Below are 22,203 nucleotides of genomic sequence, written 5' to 3' on the forward strand. Positions count from 1 at the left end.
CTGCTAAACTTGGAAGCAGCAAAGACCTATGTTCAAATCTAGTCTCTGACACTTACTACTTTTTTACACCAATTACTTACTTAAGTGACTGTGGCCAGTGACTTAAGTTCTTTCAGCTTCACTGCCTTATCTGTCAGGCAGAGATAAAATTCTCTGTAATACCTACCTCACAATGCTATTATAAGGATTAAATGAGATTGTTTCAAGAGCACTTGGTAGGACTTAAAAGTGGTATAGAAATATCAGATATTATCATGATTCCATATACCATTCAATTTTTGGAATGCAGACACAGCATTAGCGGAAATAGCCTTGAAAACTCTGGGGTACTGAGTACGGGGATAAGCTTTTTCTAAACAGCTTTTAGACTACTAGCTGTGGAAGTTACTTAACTTTCATTTGCTTCAGTTTTCTCAACTGTAAAATGAAGATAATAATAACATTTACCTTACAGGGTTCCTGAGAGATAATCCAGATGATATTTGTAAAGTACTTAGTAACAATACCTGGCACATAGCTGGCACAGGCACTCTGTAAATGCTTATCCCCTTCACTTCCCTATCTGAGCTGTGAATTTTTATATATATATAAAAAATGTGTGTGTGTATTATATATACATATACACACATACACATATATACATATGTATGTGTGTATATGTATGCATATATACACATATGTATGCATACATATATACACATATGTGTGTATATATGTATATACACATATATATACACACATATATACATATGTTGAAATATTAACTTGATAACCACTTGGTAACACTTGGTAACCATCTTCCTGAAGACTTGGTTCCAGTTCTATAATCTTCTGTTAACTACTCATGTGTCCTTGACTGAGTTACCAAACCTTTCTAGATCTTATTTTCATCAACTATCAAACAGGTTAGATAAAATCCCTAATGTCCTTTCTAGCTTTAGAAACACACAGTCTTTCTGAAGTCTCATGATCCTTAGTTTTTATTCTGATTGGGCCAGAACCTAAACTCACTGAAATAATAGCTATCACATAGTACTCAGAAAAAGAAAAACTTAATAATTATATTAGAAGGGGTAGCTAGGTGAAGCAGTAGATAGAGCTCTGGCCTTGGAGTCAGGAGGACCTGAGTTCAAATACAGTCTGAGACACTTGGAACTTACTAGCTATGTGACCTGGGCAAATCACTTAACCCTGCTTACCTCACCAAAAATAATAATTATTATAATAATTATATTAGAACACCAGTCTAGTGTGAGATATTGCCACAGACATGAAAATCTGTCAACAGCTTTCAGCAGCTTCCTGCACTCGGCAAAAGAAAATTTGGGCTGGTAATGAATCTCTTGAACAGATGGACTTGTGTTGTTTCTTGGAACTTTGAAAGCAGTAGTACAGCATGCCCACCACCAACTCTTCTGCATGAGTCATGAAAGCAGATGACAATTTGCATCACCACTTAGGCACATTCATGCCCTCTAGAGCAGAGGAACTGATTCTCTTTGGATGACTTTCAATATTAGCAAAACAACTTTTCCTAAGCTCTTTCTCTGTGGCTCATAAATTCCTCTGGGAGTCAGAGGAAGAAAGTTGAGGCTTTTCTTCTGCTATTCTGACCCCCACTATGTGTTCCTCCTGTTTTTTTTCACGGTGAACAAAGAAAGCTGACTGGATCAGAGTATGATGGGATTAAAGAACACTTTTGCAGAAGCATCAGAATAACTAAACCAAAAGCCCTTTAGGGAATCTGGGTCAATTTCTCAGATATTGACTTTGCATACCAGTACACTTCTCACATTTTAAATGAGAGCCTCTGAGAGGATTCAGTTGGGATTCACTTTACATGATAAATCGGGTAGCAGATTTACTTTTTTTTAAAAAAATATCCAATTCTAATTTTTAGGGGAGAAATGGGAGATGATGGCCTCTTTCAGGTTTCTGCCATCATCATATCTCTACACCCAGACACATCCCCACCTCATCTTTTTCCCCCCACTGCAAGTAGATTCTATGTCTAGTCAAAAATGCTATACCCCCTAAAGAACCCACTTCTTACTTTGTCTGAGAAATGAGGATAGCATTAACAGGAAGAAAAGATGGAGGGAGGAGGGAGACTAAGTCCAAGAAAAAGTCTTTTTGGATTGCTAAGAGAAGGTGCTGCTTTACTGCTTAATATATGGTTTTTATTTACTTAGTTATGTCCAGTAGAATGTCCCTGCAGACAGAAATTGTTTCCTTTTGAGCTTTGTACCTCTAGAACCTAGGACAGTGCTAATAAATGCTTATTGATTTAATTTGAATGCCATTGAATTGGTTTAGATCAGAGGCGTCAAACATGCAGCAAGGGGTCCACAATATTCTCAGCTGCTGCTGAACCAGATAAAAATGTAATTGGGAAATATTTAACAAAATAAATTTTAAAATACCATAAAACATAGATATCACATTTTAAAACTAACTCAACAGGCAGCCTGAAGGGATCCTTATGTATGGATTAGTGGCCTTTTTTTTTTTTCTATTTGCAAATTGACACGACTGCTTTGGATGTCTGGAGAGAGTATGATCTATTGAGTTAATAAAAATAATTCTTGGCAACCGTCTTCCAATCTAGTTTTAACTAGGATCCAGGACCATTCAGCCAGCTCCATGTAGGATTATAAATTTAGATGGGGGGCAGTATAGTACAGTGCAAAGAGCACCAGATTTTAAATAAAAGGAAATAGGTTCAAAGTCCATTTTTGTCACTTATTATTCAAGTGACATTAAGGAAGTCATTTAATATCTCTGTGCCTCAATTTCTTCATCTTTAAAATGAAAGAGTTGGACTAAATAACTTCTAAGGTACCCTCTTAGCTCTGAATCTGTGGTCCTATTAATTTCTAATCGCCTACATATTGAGGTGCAGTCATTCGTTTTAGTGTTGGGAAAATCTCAGCTGAGCCTGTGGGATTTGATTGGGTCAAAACACAATCTTCATTTAGTTGACAAAGATTAAATAGAAATCCAGAGGATTATGTTCACATTCAAGGCAGAGAATCAGATGGCTTAATTCATTTCACACTATTTTCCTGAGTTAATAGATGTTTTCAGCACTGACAGAGACCAAGGAAGACACCCTTATAGCCTGTGTCACCCATTATTTAGCCTTTGAAAAAGCAGGATACAGAGAAATTGCAACTGATGGTATGAGATGTCTAATTGAATGGACCAAGGATTACAAACTGGCTTTTGGTGACCAATTGAGTTCACAGAGTAGAGCAAGGTCAGTCCTCTTCTGTTCCTTTCAGAGCAGAAAATGTAAAGCAATTTTCCAAAGAAAGGAATCCCTGTAGGTAGCCAAGTATTTCCTTTTTTGCTCAGTAAGAGGGTTCCTTGCCCTTTGACCCTCTTTCCCTAAAGCTTCATCAAATGAACCACGGGACCCTTAGAAAGCAGGGGTGCCTGGAACACTAGCAGGCGCTATGATAAAGAGGATGTCACAGTTAATCCTTTGAAGATGGTGTACACACCTGCTGCTTTGTGAGAAATAAACCAGGACAGGAGCACATTTCTGGAGTGGTTTTGACTCAACGAAACTTCTGGCCCTTCCTTAGAATCCGACCAACACTAGGATTCATCACAACTAGTGCTATAACGTGGAGCCAGAGTGTTATTTTGTGTGTGGAATAATCAAAAATTGTCATCAGGCACAGCAGAAACCTCCTCTTTCTACTTCTCCATTCGGAACTTGAAGAGTTTTACACGTTTGCCTAAGGAATAAACACATGTCAGGTACTCTACTGTTCAAATGTTATTTACACATAACAAATCTTGAGGAAAGGGGACATTTTTACTTTAGAGAAACAAGTATAAAGTGACAAAGTATTTCTTTTTTACCAGCAAAAATAATGTCCTTTACCCCACCCACCCCACAAAAGTACATCATGGGAAACTCTTTATATACTTCAGAGCAAAATGGCCAACTGAATTTTTGTCGATCTCAAAATATTACTTCACTATCTGCAAAGCCTAAATACCCACAGACATTGGTTAAAACATAGCAATTTTGATAACATTTGGTACAAGAATAACAATGACCCTTACTTAGAGTTGGTGAGAAAAAAGTTAAAAATTGTGAAAAAGAATATAGTACAGAATATAAATACCATCAATTCTAAGACAGGAGGGGACATTGCACTGAACATGTATGGTAAAAGAGTGGCATCATATAGATATTGAGAGGCAGCCCACTCACAGTTTCCTAAAGGACCTCAGAGTTATCAAAACACCATTGATTCAAGTTTCATAGAATTGAGGAGCTTCTAAGAAATACTAGGTGATTGTGGTTGCACTTATGTGGATTGTGTAAATTAAGTAACATAAAGGAAGCTTTGCTACACAAAATTGAAGATAAAAGATGATTAAAAATTTTAATAATGGAAAGTCTAATAAGCATTTATTACTGGAAGAATTTCTTCCTTCCTTTTTAGATATTTTGCATTGGATCCTATATTTAGAGATGGAAAGGACCTTAGAAAACTAGTACAACCCCTCATTTAACAGGCAAGGAATCTGAGGTCCTGAGAGTGTCAGGATCACCTAGGGTTACCCAAGGTCACCTAGGTAGTAAATGACAGAGTGGGATTTGAATCAAAGTCCTCTGACCTCAAATCCTATATTGTTCCATCTTTCCTCTATTGATGCTGAAATGAATGAATATGATAGCAATGTGGCTGAAGCAAAAACATCATGGCATAGCAGATTCTATTGTTTCTATTTACTACAGGTAGTCTACTTCATGTGTGTGGTTGCTCCAAACCAAGTTCATTGATGAACCAATTATTAAGGTGGCTTACATGGTTTATTTCCATATTTGCACCATTTAGCTGGGAATATATTGCTTTTTAAACCTGAATATTAAGCTCAAGAATTTGATGGATTTTAGAATAAAATAAAATCATAGGACAGCTGAAGAAATACAACACTTCTCTATCATCTGTATCTGTATTCTCTACCTACCCACTATTCATTATCATTTATATAGTTTGTTAAAGTTTGCAAGAGCACTTTACAAATCTTATCTTATTTTATCCTTACAACAAGCCTGTGGAATAAGGTGCTATTATTATCCCCATTTTACAGATAAGGAAACTGAGGCAGACATGGTTTAAGTGACTGGCCCAGGATTACACAGCCAGTAAGTCTCTAAGGCCATATTTGAACTCAGACCTTCCAGATTCCAGAACCAGCGCTCTGTGTACGCTGGCACCACCTAGCTCTGAAGTCATACCCCTTTCATGAAACCTTCCCTGAGCCTCCAGTTGCTAGTACATTTTTACCCCTTCCTCATTGCATGGGTTAGGTGCACAGAACCCCCACAGTCTGGAAAATCCACATAAAATTTATTGGCCCTCCCTTTGTACCAGAGAAGAAGCCTGAATTGTTATGGTATTAAAAGACAAAATATATTGATATTACATAATACTATACATATATTTTATGCATTTCTGAGTTTTTAAACTTTTTATGTGTTGTCTGCTGGCCGTCATGTGTCATCTGCAGCTTCCGCAAAACTCCCAAAAAATTGTCATTTAATTTCTTATACTGACCCACAATATATCAAAACCATGATGGGGAACGTCGTGATTGGGGGGGGGGGGATAACTGTACTCTCACCCTCATCAAATAACGTTGCACTAACTTATCTTGCAGAAAATCTTCCCAAGAAAAATATCCTTTGAACTCAGATATACCTTTTTGTCATGTAAAGGAATAATTATAGCATCATAGGTTCACAGATTTAGAAGTGAAAGAATGTTAAAGGTCATCTAGTCTAATCCACTCATTTTACAGTTGGTTTGTTCCACACTCCTGTTTCTTGGGTGAAAGATGGAAGACTGACAAGTGTCTGGGTAGGAAAGAAGAATAGAAGGAAAAAAATAGATAAGTGTATGGCCTCACCCTGAACAAGTAAGAGGAGCAATTAGCTGACCTAACAGGTCACTTCCTCCATATTTAATTTATTTGATTATTCCCATGATTCTCTGGTTTCAAAATTTGACATTATGGATTTGCATGGGTCTTGACATTCAGATTCACATTTGAGCCTCTGATATTCAAATTTATTCACATTTGGAAATGGCCTGATTTTTTCAAATAAGATAAACTCATGAAAATAATAAAAGGAGAAGATAATGCTACAGTGTGATGCTTTAATTAGTATTAGGCTAGCCCCTTGGGATGTAAGAAATGCCCAAATGCATAGATCAGAGTTGATCTTGGCATATATATTACAGCTAACATTTCAGTTAGAAATTAGCTTCATTTTTTTAAATGTGCTCCTACCCTCCAGGAAGGGTTTTGCCTGGAATATTTAGTAGAGACAACTGTCCTTCTCCTGTTCAATATGATTTCTCAAGGCAGCTAAGATATCCCAGACTAAACTTGCTGCAATGAAATGCACCTGACAAATACATTTAAGGTTGGTACAACTCAAAAATGAGAGCACCCCCATCCTCATACTGAATATCTGAATATTTACAGTTACAAATCTCTCTCTCTCTCTCTCTCTCTCTCTCTCTCTCTCTCTCTCTCTCTCTCTCTCTCTGTCTGTCTCCCCCTGTCTCTCTTTCTGTGTTTGTCTTCTGTCTCTTCGTGTCTCTGCTTCTCTATCTTTCTCTCTGTCTGTCTGTCTGTCTCCCTGTCTGTCTACCCCCGTCTCTCTCTCTGTGTTTGTCTGTCTGTCTCTGTCTCTCTGTGTCTCTCTCTGCTTCTCTATCTTTCTCTCTGTCTGTCTCCCTGTCTCTCTCCCCCGTCTCTCTTTCTGTGTTTGTCTGTCTGTCTCTGTCTCTCTGTGTCTCTCTCTGCTTCTCAATCTTTTTCTCTGTCTGTCTGTCTCTCTCCTTCCCCCCAAAGATTGATAAGACTGATGCTATACACAGCAAAATATAATCCCAATTTTGCATACAAAAAGGCATTGCTGCATATGTACGTCCTCGCCTTTGATAACTCTACTCTTGTTTCTAGAACATTATACTGCCTTGGCTGTCCTCTTCCTCCTCCAACTTTGTAAATTATAAAGAAGATCTCAAGGTTCTAGGCTCTGATCTCTTAATATGCACATATGTGTATATTTATGTATATTCATATATAATATATGTATATGTGTATTTCTAGGTATGTACACATGTATGTATATCTATGGATGCATGGGTGTATGTATAGATATAGCTGACATAGTTAGCTGTCCCAGGAAATAGAGCACGATGCCTGGAGCCTGAAAGACCTGAGTTCAAATCCAGTTTCAGACATTTATTAGCTGTGTGACCCTGGGCAAGTCACTTAACCTCTCTTTTACTAAGTTTCCACAATCAACTGTAAAACAAGGACAATAACAACAGCTACCCTGTAGGGCTGTTATAAGAGCAAATGAGATAATATGTGTACAATGCTTAGCACAGTGCCTGGAATACAGTAGGCATAATGCTTATTCCCTTCCTTTCTAAGTCTTTAATTTTATAGATGTTGAAACTGAGGCCCAAAGAGATTATATGACTTGTCTTAAGGCAAACAGGTGTTAAGTACCAGAAATGGGAGTGGAATATGCTTAAAGTTTAAATACTTACTCTTTCATAAACTATGAATTTATTTCCATTTTTCTTTGAAATAATAATATTCCTCACGTAGGTAACATCTTTAACTTATAAAGTTCAAATTCTACTAAAGTGCTAAAGGCTATGAAGATTACAGTATATGGCCATAATAAAAAGCACACATTTATCTCCTAGGTATATTGTATACTTAAATATGTACATATATATAACAAACTATTTTCAAAATACATTGTCTGATTCATTTACTGTTTAACTGGGAATTATTTTCACTGCTAATTAATTGCTGAATTATGTAAATATCATCTGCCTCACTGTTTACTTTGTGCCCATTTAGTTTAATGGAATAAAAGATAAAGGGGATGAGAATAGGCATTTATATAATGCCTACTATGTGCCACGTACTGTGTCCTTGTTTTTACATGTGTTATCTCATTTGATTCTCACCTGGGAGGTAAGTGTTGTTAATTATGCCCATTTTACAGTTGAGGAAACTGAGGCACACAGAGATGACTTGCCAAGGGTCACACAGCTAGTATGTGTCTGAGGCCAGATTTGAACTCAGGCTTTCCTGACTCCAGGCCCGGCACTCCTTCCACTTCCTCTATTGAGAATAATTAATATTCAAAAAGTATCACATATCTTAAATAAATTTTAATGAGTTAGTTTAGATAATGAAATTTTTCTTAATTTCAATTTAGGGTTTTTATGTCCTTAAATCACCCTAAATGACATTCCAAAGAATAGCTGACTTTGCCACATATAGTATATGACATTCAAAAGAAAAAATAATTAGTACTGTTAATTAACACAAAATATTAATTTTTTAAATGCCAGAAGTTTTGGGGAGGGTAGAGAATGAAAATAATCTAATCAAATTTAACCCTGGGCCCCAATTCTTTACATAAAATAATCTAGATTTTAAAATTTAATTTAATTTAAAATAAAAAAATAATACAGATTTTGAAATCAATTTAAAATCATGCATCCAATTCAATAGGCACATGCTAAGTCTCTATAGCTAGGTCCCAGTTGGTGCAAATGACAGATCCCATGAAAGGGCCCTATGTATTCAAATTTATACTGTTTGAAGTTATAACTATATAAAATATGGTAATTGGTTCCAGCCAACAGTAAATATGTTGTGTAAGTTCAAATAGTACCATCATTTCACGACATTCCTTATTCACAGTAATCAAGACCTAACTGTACTATACAGATAACATTGAACTAAGGGGGAAAAAAATATTAACCTGCCCTTGCCCAAGTGCTTAATTTATTTAGTTGGTTTTAATAAGTACACATTGAAAAGAAGACTAGCATGCTGAGTGCTTTCATTTTAAATAGCATCAATGAATTATCACAATTTGGGATTAACATAGGTTTGGAAGAGTTATGGAATGTGTAATTTTTGCCACAATAAATGTGGCTTCTTGAAATGGAGTTATGTTAATCCTATTAAGTAGATACAGATTCGTTGCTCTTATTTAAATATTAATAAGTATAAAATTCCATTTTAAATTAGCCGATATTTTTCTGTAGCAGTAGAAATGCTGTAAAAAAAAAAAAAAAGAACAGATTATGGTGGGCTACTTTGCAGATTGTAATGGAATAAAATTTAGTAGTTTAAACAGCATCTATCCCATCATTCCTGGGCTACTTAAAACCCACCAATATTTAAGAGTGAGGATTCCAAAGTAATGATTTTTGGTTAGCATTGAAATTATGCCTACACTTATTTCTGTGTGTTCATGCATCTGTATATGTGTATTAACATGTATTAATATCGTAGCCACACCCCAGAAAATAGAGTTGCCAGAAGGGTAAATCATCATGTTCACATTTCCCCTTTGAGGTTTTCCAAAAAGCATTTTTGGATGTGCTATCACTCCCTAATGAGAACTAGCAGCCCTTAATGTTTATCTGTACAATAAATAAATTATTAGGTTGGGAACGGCCTGTCTGTACTAATGTACCACTCACAGAACATTAGCTTATTGCCACAGTTTAGTTATAACATAAACAAATACTCCTGATAAGATAAAGTTTCATGTTGATACTGGAAATTCATCTCACAAATATAAACATATTTTTTGTCAAGGTAATTAGAATGAGTTAATTTAAGACTTATGGGGTAGACATTTATTGGTGGCAAAATGCTAGTCCAAAGGTGTAGGTCACTATGAATTATCATATGTATGATATAACTATAAGAAGTATACCCCTAAAGTAATGACATACATGTTTTGTCCACTGTTAAATTATTATGTCAAATATCGGTGATGATTTTGTTTCCTTTTTGTAATTCTGAGTTTGTTGCAGGAAGATTGCTGCATAGAGATAAGTGTGAATGTGAAAGGAGTTCCCATATGAAGACATAAGCCCCATATGTGTGATGTATGTTATAAACTGCAAAGCAGAACACAGGGCAGGCCAGCCCATTTTCACAATCTCAACCAACTGTGATGGCTCCATCCCTCCAAATCCTAGACCTTAAAGTGGAAGTAAATTTAAAGCTGGAGAAACAGGGTCACTCAAGGTATAATAGCAAGGAAACCAAGACAGTCTTGGTGATTCTACTCTGTGGATGTGGTACCATATATCATGGTACCATATTCAGCTATATGCCCAGGAGATGTGCCCCCTCAGGAAATGAAGCGACACATATCAGGGGGCAAAAATCAGCCATGTCTCCCCCTACTTGGATCTGATAGCTACGGAACTGGTATCCTTGAAGGTATCATTAAAGAAAAGTGGAACCAGTAGCATCTAAGTTTGTATATTATGTAATTTATCTGCTAAGTAAAACAGAAGCATATCACTATTGTGCAAACTTTGCAGACTAGAGGAACTGATCATCTCACTCACACTGGTCCAACTGGACAGAAAGATTACTTGTCACTAGGTGTTATAAATTAGATTCTTCCCATCCCCAAAAGAATGCAGCTAAACATTTTATGTGAAAAAACAGGGATTTTCATAAATTCTAAGCTCAATATTAGTCAACAATACAACATGGCAGATAAAAAAGCTGACAAAATCTTAGGCTATATTAATATAGAAATCATATTCAGAACAAGGGAAATCATAGTTCTGTTATACTGTGGCCTGGTCAGATCATATCTAAACTTTTTGATTTGGTTCTAACTCTCTCATTGTAAAGAGATTGAATAATATTCCAATGAACATCACTGGAGGGGTGAAAAGACTAGAAACCATACAGTGTGAAGATCAATTGAAGAAGTAGATAATATTTTGCTTGAAGAAATTATCTTTAAGGTAACATAATAACAGTCTTAAAGTATAATTATAGTAATAGCTACCATTTCTATATTGCTTTTACATTCACAAAATACTTTACAACGATCTCATTTTGCCCTCAAAACAACCATGGAAGGTAGTGGCCATTATTATCCCTACTTGACAGATAAGTAAACTGACACAGAAAGTGGTTAAGTGACTGGGAAGGTCGGTCTATAATTATCCTCATTTTAAAGATAAGGAAACTGTGAAAGACAAATGTTAAGTGACTTGTACAGGGTCAAAGAGCTAGAATGTGTCTGAAGCTGGATTTGAACTCAGATCTTTCTGACTCCAGGCCCAGTGCACTATCCACTATTTCATCTATCTGTCTACTACGTAGATAGATAGATAGATAGATAGATAGATAGATAGATAGATAGATGATAGATAGATATAGATATAGATATATGTGTGTGCATATATATAATGTGTGTACACACACACACACATATATATATATATATATATATATATAAAATGTGTGTACATATATATGCATATATGGTCATCATATAGAAGAGGATTAGCCTTGTTTTTTATAAAAGAGGGTAGGAAGAGTGGGCTGTAATTACACAGAGGCAGAATTTGGCTCAATTTAAGGAAAAACTTTCCAAAAGTTTTTTTGTTGTTTCCTATTCAGACACCTAGTGCTTCCCCTCCCTCTTATCAAATTCTTATGTAGTAAAGGATTTAAAATTACAGAGTCTAAAACTTTAAGATTTACAACGCATATCAGTAGGCAACTAGTCCAATCTATATGCCCCCCAAAATTCCCAGTATACTATAACCACCAAGTGATTATTCAGCCTCTGCTTGAAGACCTTTAAAGAAGGAAAACTCAACAGATCCTGAGGCATGTACTTCCTGGAAGTGCTACCTGACCAGTGTCAAGACATGTAATCCCAGAGTTGTAAATTACCACCAACTGAAAAGACAATTCTTTTGATTAAAACTACTAGGTTAGAAATCCAGCAACATTGCACAGCGGATAAAGATCTGGACCACCAGTTGAGAAGACTTGGGTTCAAATTCAGCATCAGATGTTTATTAGTTGTGACCCTTGACGAGAAACAAAAGAAAAACCTCTGCCCTACTTTCCTCATCTGTAAAATAAAGATAATAGCACCTCCCTCCCATGGCTGCTATGAAGATCAAATGAGATAATATTTATAAAGCACTTAGCACACTGCCTGACACATAGTAGGTTCTTTATAAATGTTTGTTACCTTCACCTTCCTTCTCCTCCCCACCCTCTAAATAACTTTTTGTTTCTCCAAGCCTTTCAAATATCACTAGTAGTAGCTCTACAATTATATCTGCCAATTCTTTTTGTACCCTAGCATGGATTTCATCAAAACCAAGTGAAGTGAATTCATCAAGGGCAGCTACATGCCTTTCCTATCTCCTTACTTATCTCAGAAATTTATTTACCTGACATTTCTAGTGCAAAGATGATGCTCCTTGGCAAGGAAGCCAACCAGAAGTTAAAGAATTGAGCGACTTTGCCTACTCTCTGTTTTCAGTTATTCTTTAATTATCATTCAGTTATCATCTACCTCAAAGTGTAGTCCTCTTTGACACTCCTCTACCACAAAAAGCAGTAGAGACCCCACTTTGTTTCTGTCATTTTAAAGTCTTGGTTCATTCTAAACATTATTACTCCTGATACTACTTAGTTTTGCAGGCCTCTTCCATGTTTTTTTTGTTTTGTTTTGTTTTTGTTTGGTTGGTTTTTAGGCAATTGGGATTAAGTGACTTGCCCAGGGTCACGCAGCTAGTAAGTGTCAAGTGTTTGGTCTGAGGCCAGATTTGAACTCAGGTCCTCCTGACTTCAGGGGTAGCTGTCCCATCTGCCATGTTTTTATATTCATCTTTGATTACCTGGTGTGTGTGTGTGTGTGTGTGTGTGTGTGTGTGTGTGTGTGTGTGTATCTTCTAAACACATCTATTAAACCAGTCCCCTTTTCACAGTCTTAATCAACCATGATGGCCCAATCCTTCTACAGCCTCAATCTTGAAATGGTAGTGAGTTAAAAAGAATCTTAGGAGCAGAGTTCCTCCAGGTGTAAAAACAGAGACCAAGACAATTTTTGGTGTGTCATATGAGGGATGGAGATCCCTGGATATGGCATTACACGTCCATGTGCAGCTACACATGCCCAAGAGATGTGCCCCTTGGAGAAATGAACTGAAACATATCAAGGACCAAAAGTAGCCATATGTCTACTTTGCTTGGACTTGAGGCTTACATAGACAAGGTGGTTGCTTATAGACCAGTGCTATCAAACTCAAATAGAAACAGGAGCCACTAAACCATACATAAAGATCCCTGAAGACCACATATTGACTGAGAAAACCATAGATTAACATTATCTATGTTTTATTGGATTTTTATTTTCTTAAATATTTCCTAATTACATTTTAATCTGTTTTGGGATTGACACTTCTGCTTTAGACCTAGGTCTCACAGCCTTACCTGTGGGTGCTCTGCCTAAGGGGACTGTAAATTTTAATCTCTGAAACTTTTTTTTCTTTCTCAAAGATCAGCCTTAACCCCAAATCACTCTGACTCTCATTGATTGGCTAACAAGACATCCCAGGCCAAGCCCTACTTCGTCATTGTTTGGGCCCTGATTGGCTCAGAATGAATGTAGATAGCAATTCTTCCTGTTTTGGCCAGAAACCCTGAGGGTCTTCCCTTCTCATATTGATTTTTTTTTTAACTAGGTAAAGAGGCCATTCTCTGCTTCATTTCTTATTAAGCTTTAATCACTGAATGGGCGGTTCCTAAGTCAAACTGAGTCCTGTCAAAGACCTCAGCTTGAGAAGGCCAAGATCCCCTACTGCATCCTGGGTCATGTCCAGTTGTCCTATCTATATCTGGCCACTGGACTCAGATGGCCCTGGAGGAGAAAGTGAGGTTGGCAACTTTGCACATCCCTCCCTCACTTAAATCCAATTCACTTGCATGTCATGGCATCACCTCCCTGATGTCATGGTCCTCTTTAAGGATGGAGGACAAAGCAAGAAGTAACTGCTCTGTTTTGGGCAGGGAAAGAGCTCCAATAGATATCTAGATAATTGAAACCCCTCATAATTACTCTGTTATGCCTCTGAACTAGGTTTATGATCTCTTTCCTAAAATGATCTATTTCTTCTTTCTGTCCAGGTGGTCTCTAGTATGTTCTACTGACAAAATCTCTATTGATCTTCATCCAATTTCATGCTTGCTTAATATTTGAACATTGCCCTTTTAACTATCTTACTTCTTGGAATAAGATATAGCCAGACCCAGTCATGTTCCACATATGGAGTTCACCTCATCGAGTCTCATCAATACTTAGGTTAAATTTCCCTGCTTGTGTCTTTATTGTTAGTTCTTCTGGTTTATTGCCTAAACTTTGGACCTTTGTATATAGATAGACATTGAGGCCATGCGTTTGACTGCTGCTTTTTTTCTTGGATTTTATCTTCTGTGAACTGCGTGTCTCAACTGCTTTTCTTCTTTCCTCACTGCAGCCATTCTGTATGATTTCTAAGTTGGTGGATATACATAGGCAACTTTTTCCCTCTCCCATCCTTTTTATTGTAAAGCCTTTTTCATTAGGTTTGCAAGTCATTAGGCAAATATATTCATTGTTAGATGCAATTTATGCACACTAAGTTATAAATCACAGATTCAGAGAATCTTGGAAGTGGAAGGGAACTTGGAAATCACCCAGTTCAATTGTCCAATTGATATAATAATTTTTTTTCACAGATTTCACTTTAATATTTACAATGGGAAGGAACTACTTCAAAAGAGAAGTCACTTATTGGACAACTATAATTTTTAAAAAATAAATGTTTTGGTTTGGTTTTTTAACATCCTAAAGCAAAATCAGTCACTATAATTTTGATTCCTTAGGTCTAACTGTACCCTCCCGATAACAAAAGTTATCAGTGTTTTCTTCTTCAAATTAAATTTCCTTTCTGTGTTCAACAGCTTCCCTTATGATACGGTTTATAAAGTCCTTACCATTTTAGTGAACTTGTAGATACCTCTAACCTGTCAAGACTGTCTTAAATTGTGGTGGCCAAAACTTAGAACACTATTCCAGATGAAGAGAGTCTGACTGACACAGAGTATAATGAGATGATCACTTTCCCTATTTTAGACTGAGACAGGGTGGTGTAATATGGATAAAGAGCAGGCCTCAGAGCCGAGAAGACCTGGTTTCAAAGTCTTCATCTGACACATACTGGCAGGGTGACTCTGAGAAAGCTGGTACTCTCAGCAAGTCTTTAAGACTGTAAGTGGCAGAGGAGACAACCTCAATTGGTAGTGATAGTTTCTTCAACCACAAGGCTCCCTATAATAATAAAATCACAGATCTACTCCTACTCCCTATATTTCTATTAATTCTGCCCAAATGACTGAAAATGGGCAAATGCATTATTACCCATTCAACCAATCAGTCAGTCATTTGAGTGACTAAAGGTAGACAATTGTATTGCTGCATCCTTGGATCCTTGTGTTTTCACATAAATTAGAGTTTTGAGCTAAAGGAATGAGTCTCAAATGAAATTTCAGGCATTAGCCAGCTGACAGGGAAAATAATTTCATGAGGCATCTTGGACTCTCCTGGTCCTCATAAAAAACAGCATTTAGGGTGTCCATATGTAAGAGAAACCCTGGAAATTGTCCATGAAATTTTCTAAGTAATATGGCCAATGCATGCCACATTTAACCAAACTAAACTAATTAAACTTTCTTTCCAACTCTGCACTCACTTTCGGTCTATTACAAGGCTACAAATATAGTATACAGAGTATTACGTACACATTAGCACCTGGCTCAATCACAGACCACCTAATTTTATGTAGGCTTATAAAGGCATGCATGTGCTGCTTACTCTCCATTTTTAACCATACAAACTAGGGCCAAATTTGGAAAATATACCCTTTCTGATAATTTCTAAAATAGCTTCTCTTTCCTGGAAGTGCCACACAACTATACACTCCTAGGACTGTAAAATTGTTATCATCTAAGTAAGTAGCTCTTCTAATTAGAAATACTAGATTAGACATGCTACTTTGGTAAATAATGTTTTCTGAATGCATAGGCCCAGACAGCTCACTTCCATCTTAACAGAGGGCCAAAACAACAACTCTGAATAATTCAGGTCTTCTACCAGTGTCTCTTCATGATGCCTTATTCTGACCTCAGGGACTTGGCTATTCTTCAGATTGATTTATATTATTTATCTTTTTTTTTTTCAAATTGTTTTTCCAAAAGTATCCTTCTCATTCCTGAATCTGAAGCCTACCTACAATACGTGTTTCAAAAGTTCAAAAGCTCCATTCATACTTATTACAATAAAGAAACAACATGGTACAGTGGAAATAATACTGGGTCATGTGTCAAGGTCAGTATTTAAATCCTATTACTTATTACTTGTGGATATTTATTACTTATTATTTATTACTTGTGGAACCCTGGATAAATCACGTAACCTATCTGGGCTTAGGTGTCCTTGTCTGTAAAATAAGGAGGTTAAACGTGGTCACTGAAGTCTCCTCCATGTGATTTGGTGATAAAATTATTAATCAAAACCACTGATGGAATTTTTTTAAAAGTATATTCTGTACTATAATTATGATTTTGCTGAGTTAAATGAACTTTACTTACTAGAAATTAAGCCAAAGTTGTTCACTATGAATTTTCTCTTTCATGAAGTTCATCTTTACAAGGTTTTGTTCATTTTATTTCTTAGGTTCGTGAGGAAACCATAAAATTAAAATCTGAAAGTCTGTATTCAGTATAGTCTTTTACTCCATCTTTTATTGCCTTGTCACTAAGCCTAGCAATTACTTCCATGGAAGAGTAGACCCTATGAAGACATCAGGGTCTGAAGCCTCTAATGAGTATGGAGATATTCTGGCCTAATTGATCAGGATTCTGTTTTGTATTCCATTGGAAAAGAGGCCAAGAGAACAAAGGGAATGGATGTTGAAGTAGGGATGACATTATTCAAAGAATTATATAATGTTACACCTAGAGAAAAACCTACAAACCATTTAAATTAACCCCTTCATCTTACAGATGAGGAAATTGGCATCTGGAGAAGAGAACTAACTTGCTCAAGGTCACACATTGAATAAATGCCAATCAAGACTCCAGTCCAAATCCAGATTCTAAGCCCAGTGCTATATATAGCAGTGATTGGGAAATTCTTATATAATGCACAACCATAGTCGAAAAAAGATTTAATGTGGCATTTAACAGAAGAATAGAAAACTGAGGCCATGTTGTGGCAAGTGAATTAATTGGGACCACTTTCCTTTTGAACACTTCTCTTCTCCATCTTTCTCCCTTTTCTTCTATCCTCTGACTCTTCTTTATTTCCCTTTCCTTTTCTGTATCTCCCTTTCTCCCTTGCCTATGCTAATAATAACAGTAATAATAGCTAGCATTTATAGAGTGCTTATTTTGTGACAGGCACTATACTACGCACTTTACAAATATTGTCTCATTTAATTTTCACAACCCTAAGAGACAGATGCTATTATTATCCCCATTTTACAGCTGAAGAAACTAAGGCAAACAAAGGTTAAGTGACTTTGCTCAAGGTCAAACCAGGAGCCTCCCTGATGGCACTGAATTACTGAGTCCTGGTATCAGAGAAGGTAACAACTGATATAGGAGACAGAATTAATGAGGATGGCTAGAGGTACATATCCACAAAGCAACTATTACATCTCTGTTTTATAATGAGTACATAAAGATAACTCAAGAGATTTCAAGGTTACCCTGCATTGGAATGGAGAAATTTATCACCCTTACTATTTTGTGAAGCAATGTGGTAGCACAATGGGTGCTGGGCCAGGAGCTGGGAGAAATCAGGGTTCAAGTCTCAGCAGATCACTTGACTTTGTTCAGCCTTAATTTCCCTATCTGTAAAGTGGGGACAATAACACTAGTATAATCATAGAGGGCTGTTGTCAGGAAACACTTTGTAAACCTAAGATCATTAAAGAGATGGAGGTTGGTATTGCTAAATTCATCTTTTTTGCAAATAACTCAGTTGCAAAGATGTATATTGATAAAGTAAAAAAAGTAAATGTCATTGAGTTCTATAAAATTCCTTGGTGGTTGGGAAAAATTATCTCTAAGGTCCTTTCCAGATCCCCACTGCTGAATTCTCGGCCAACCTTTTGAAGCCCTACCAAAGCCAGACAAACTGGTTCACACTTGCAATCCTTGCTACCAGGACAGCTAGGGCTGGTGGATCTCTTGAGCTGAACAGTTCTGAGCTACCACCGATCTGGCGTCCACATTAATTAATAAATTAACATGGTAAGGGAAAGGGATGAGGCACTAGGTTGTCTTAGGAAGGGCAAACTGGCACAAATCAGAAATGGAGTAGGCCGAAGCTCCTATGCCCAACCAAGTGCCATTTGGGTGGTGAGAGTGGTCCTGGCACTTATAATCTGGGTGAGACAGGAAGACCCAATCAGTCTTTTAAAAAAAGCCTATCCAAAGGCCACCTGCCATATTGCGCTTTCCTCAATCTCTCAGTCATGATCTTGCCTTTTGAACCTAATTGTACTTTGTTTATACACTTATGGAACATTTTACACTATAGTACTATCTGTGTTTGTATCTTACCTCCCTTGTTATACTGTAGGTTCTGGGAAGGCAAAGCCAGCCTCTTATCTAAATTTTGTCATCTAGACAGTACTAGCATGGAGATATGCACACGACAGGCACTTTAAAAAAAATCAACACTGCAAGCATTTAGTACATGTCTACTATGTGCAAGGCACTGTGTTAGTCACTATGAATAAAAGGACAATAACAAAACTGCCCCCTCCCTCAAGGAGCTTCCATTCTATTTGAAAGATATAACATGTACCCATTCAAGTGAATATGAAGTATATCCAAAGTAAATACAAATAAATTCCATGAAGGGTAGATCTCATCACTAACAATGGGAGGGAGAGGTTCAGGTGAGGGAATCTAAAGGAGCATCATTTAGGAAGAAGCAACTGAGCTGATCTTAACAGGAGCTACAAGTTTACAAGACGAAGAGGTCAATGAATATGTGAATTCTGTGACTTTAATGTCCTGGTTTTGTAAAGGGAAAACAATGTCATAGAAAGGACTGATGGAAAATGAGTAAATTTTCACTTTTCATAAATACTGTTTACCTGTGAAGAATGAAGATTATATCTGACTATGCAATGCTCATAGTTCCTGCACTGTAAAGATGGCAACGTTTTGGCTCATTTTTCTGCATAGAAGAGATTCGTTAATTCATCTTAGGTACTGATTCTCATTCATTTATTGGGAGTAAAGGAAAAATGAAAGTAACCTGTTTTTTTTTCCTCTCTGTGAAAATCATTATTTTTAAACAGGAACTTTGGGGGATTAGAGAGTTCCCTGCCCTAGAGATCTGAAAGTTCAATGAAGAAAAAGCAAAAGAACTGTATTTTATAAAAGAGACCAACTAAGAAACTTCTTGTTAAGGATAATAGAGTCAGTGCACCTGGGACATACAATGGTTGAAGGAAATCTAAAACTATACAAAATGAAAACATTGGTTCTTGTATAGGAAAGAGCCACATGTATCTTTCTTCAGATTTAAAAGAGATTGAATTAACCTAAATGAGCACAGCCAACATGGAATTTAGTGTCCTTCTCAAATGACAAAAAAACACTGAATTATAAAGGGAGACTATGTCTTGACTTCTTCAATCAGATGTTCCACTAGGAAAATATATATATCTTAACATTAAAAGATGTGATTCTAGGCCTGATTTTTCTTATGATTCTTTACAATGTTATGATTAAAAAAATAATTCTCTCAAAGCTTACAAGCTTTACAGCACCTTTTCCCCTTGCTACTTTTAAATTACATAATTAGCATATAATTATATGCTCTTTCCCACTAAAAAAGTATTATTTTATTAATGACTCTTTGAAAAGTTCATTATTTATCTCGGAATGTGAGAAGCCAGAAAGCTTTTCATTATTTTTTTCTTTCTTCTTATAAAAAAAGTAGTAGTTGTCTTAGGGAGACTATGTACCCAAAATAAAAATGTCTCACAAAGTTTTTTTTTTAATTTACATTTTTTTTGCCTTTTTGTTTTCATAATGGAAGAGAGACAGAGAGGGACGGAGGGAGAGAAGAAGAAGAAGAAGAAGAAGAAGAAGAAGAAGAAGAAGAAGAAGAAGAAGAAGAAGAAGAAGAAGAAGAAGAGAAGAAGAAAAGAAGAAGAAGAGAAGAAGAAGGAGGAGGAGGAGGAGGAGGAGGAGGAGGAGGAGGAGGAGGAGGAGGAGGAGGAGGAGGAGGAGGAGGAGGAGGGAGGAGGAGGAGGAGGAGGAGGAGGAGGAGGAGGAGGAGGAGGAGAGGAGAGATCTGTAAGAGAGGAGAGAGAGAGATAAGAAAGGGACTAGTCAGAGAGAGAGAGGCAGAAGGATAGAGGCAGGCAGAGACAGAGAGATAGAAAAGTGAGGCAGGGAGAAATAGAAGCTTTCTTTTGGGCCCAGAATAGAGCGCAAGAGAGGATATGATTAGCACAACCAGCATGGCCCATCTCCGTATACTCTAAATGTTCAGTACCAGAAGGGTACTGCTGGCCTTTGCTAAGAGCCAACTCAGCTCAGCTGCTCCTGTTTTTGGCCAACTGTGTTTCTTGAACATTAGGCCCATTGGAAAGTTCCAGACTGGAGATGTACAATTATAGTCCAGAGTGTGCATATATTATTCCAAATTTTAATCATTTCTCATGCCATTTTTCCAATAGAGATCATTTCACAAGGCCTACCTTTTGTGCTCAAGAAACACAACTGCTTTTTGGCTGAGAACAGCTATTCTACTACTTTATGCTTAACTTCCAGCCATTCTTATTGGTGGTTGGATCCCTGCCATATAAAATCTGCCTGCTCTTTCTCATCACCACTAGGACAACTACCTTATATGGGAAAAGCACAGGGGAAAGAAACTGATGACAATAAAAATGATAAGATTTTTTTCTTTGTGAAATTGTTGCCACTAATATGCTACTGAGATTCTATTTCTGCCTGATAGTACTATCATATCGACAATAAATACCCAGAGGATAATCTAACATTGTTCTCATGTTCTATGGAGTCAAGTGCCATTTTTGTCCTTTTCCAACAATGCCCTTCCATTTCTGAAAAAAACACTTCCTCCCAACTAGTCCCAAAGAAATTTTCCTGGCCTAGTTTACTTTGACTGATGGACTAACTGTAATTATTGAATATCTTTCTTTCCTAACCACTGTTTCCTTTCAAAATAAAATAACCACATCTCTCCATCAATACTGCTTTCTTTGTCTTAGGAATGACAAAAAATGGTAATAGCATATTTTACTTGCATAATGTTTCATTCTCATCTCCTTTTTCCTAATGATAAATGAGACTTTTCTTTCTTTTTCAAGTTAGAGGACTGGGCAGATTGCAATGCTGAAAGAAGAGAAAAGATAATGAGTTACATCCAACATGCCTGTGTTCAGAGTATCAACTCTGACTGAGACTTAGGCATGTCAGAATGAAATAAGTGGGCTGAGCCCCTCTGCACCTATGCCCTCAATCTTTCAAGCATCTCCTTTCATTAAGTTATCAACTCTTTGAGAAATGGGGACAGGACATGTCCTTTGAGACTCAAAGACTGGCAACAATGGACTCATTTCAAAGGCAATTTGCTATGAGAATTAAGGTCAAACAATTATAATAATTCTAGAACAAATCTAAAGATCTTTTTGAAGCTATCTATTTTATATCAATGGCACTTTGGAAAGTTGTATTATCCCTAGTGCTTTTTAATGAAAAAGTAATGCTAACTAATTATAATTAATCTCATTATCAACATTCTGCAGAAATAGCCTACTTCTTACCTGCCAAAGTAAACAAAGGTTTAATATTCAAAGGTAGATAACAGAATTGTTTTTGATTTGGTTTTGAATCTTAATGGAAGAGGTTGGGTGAATTTGTATATATGCCTTTTTGAAATAAGATTTAACTATTGAGAGAATGAGAAACTTCAATATTGTTAATATAGTTTATCATAAAAATAATCTAGCATTATCAGAATATTTTAAAGTAACCAGTGTTACCTTACTGGGTAATACAGTTATTCTAGTTAATTGACCATGCTTCCATGGATGAGGGACATTGCACAAATTTTAGAAAGATTTGTTGGCCTTTAGCCAACAGGTCACAGAGTCAAGACTACTTTGACAAAATGTTAATTTGATTACACTTGCTAGTTGGTCCCTTCAGTCTAGTTTTAGGTAGCATATGCAA

General features: G+C 36.6%; 1 protein-coding gene across 3 annotated transcripts in view; it reads right to left on the minus strand.

Moving 5' to 3' along the window:
- The window catches only part of TAFA2 (TAFA chemokine like family member 2), a 550,698-nt gene that overhangs the window by 11,069 nt on the left and 517,426 nt on the right, over positions 1 to 22,203 (minus strand). For 2 of the 3 annotated variants that reach the window (XR_002325239.2, XR_002325240.2), the window contains exon 6: positions 3,507 to 3,746. The exons of the other annotated variant lie outside the window; for it this stretch is intronic. The gene's annotated coding sequence lies outside the window, so the exon portion shown is untranslated. The remainder of the gene's footprint in view (positions 1 to 3,506; positions 3,747 to 22,203) is intronic. 3 annotated transcript variants of the gene reach the window in all.

The sequence above is a fragment of the Phascolarctos cinereus genome, unplaced genomic scaffold, assembly GCF_003287225.1.
Source record: "Phascolarctos cinereus isolate Bilbo 61053 unplaced genomic scaffold, phaCin_HiC Scaffold_1;HRSCAF=81, whole genome shotgun sequence".
In the NCBI taxonomy this organism is placed as follows: domain Eukaryota; kingdom Metazoa; phylum Chordata; class Mammalia; order Diprotodontia; family Phascolarctidae; genus Phascolarctos; species Phascolarctos cinereus.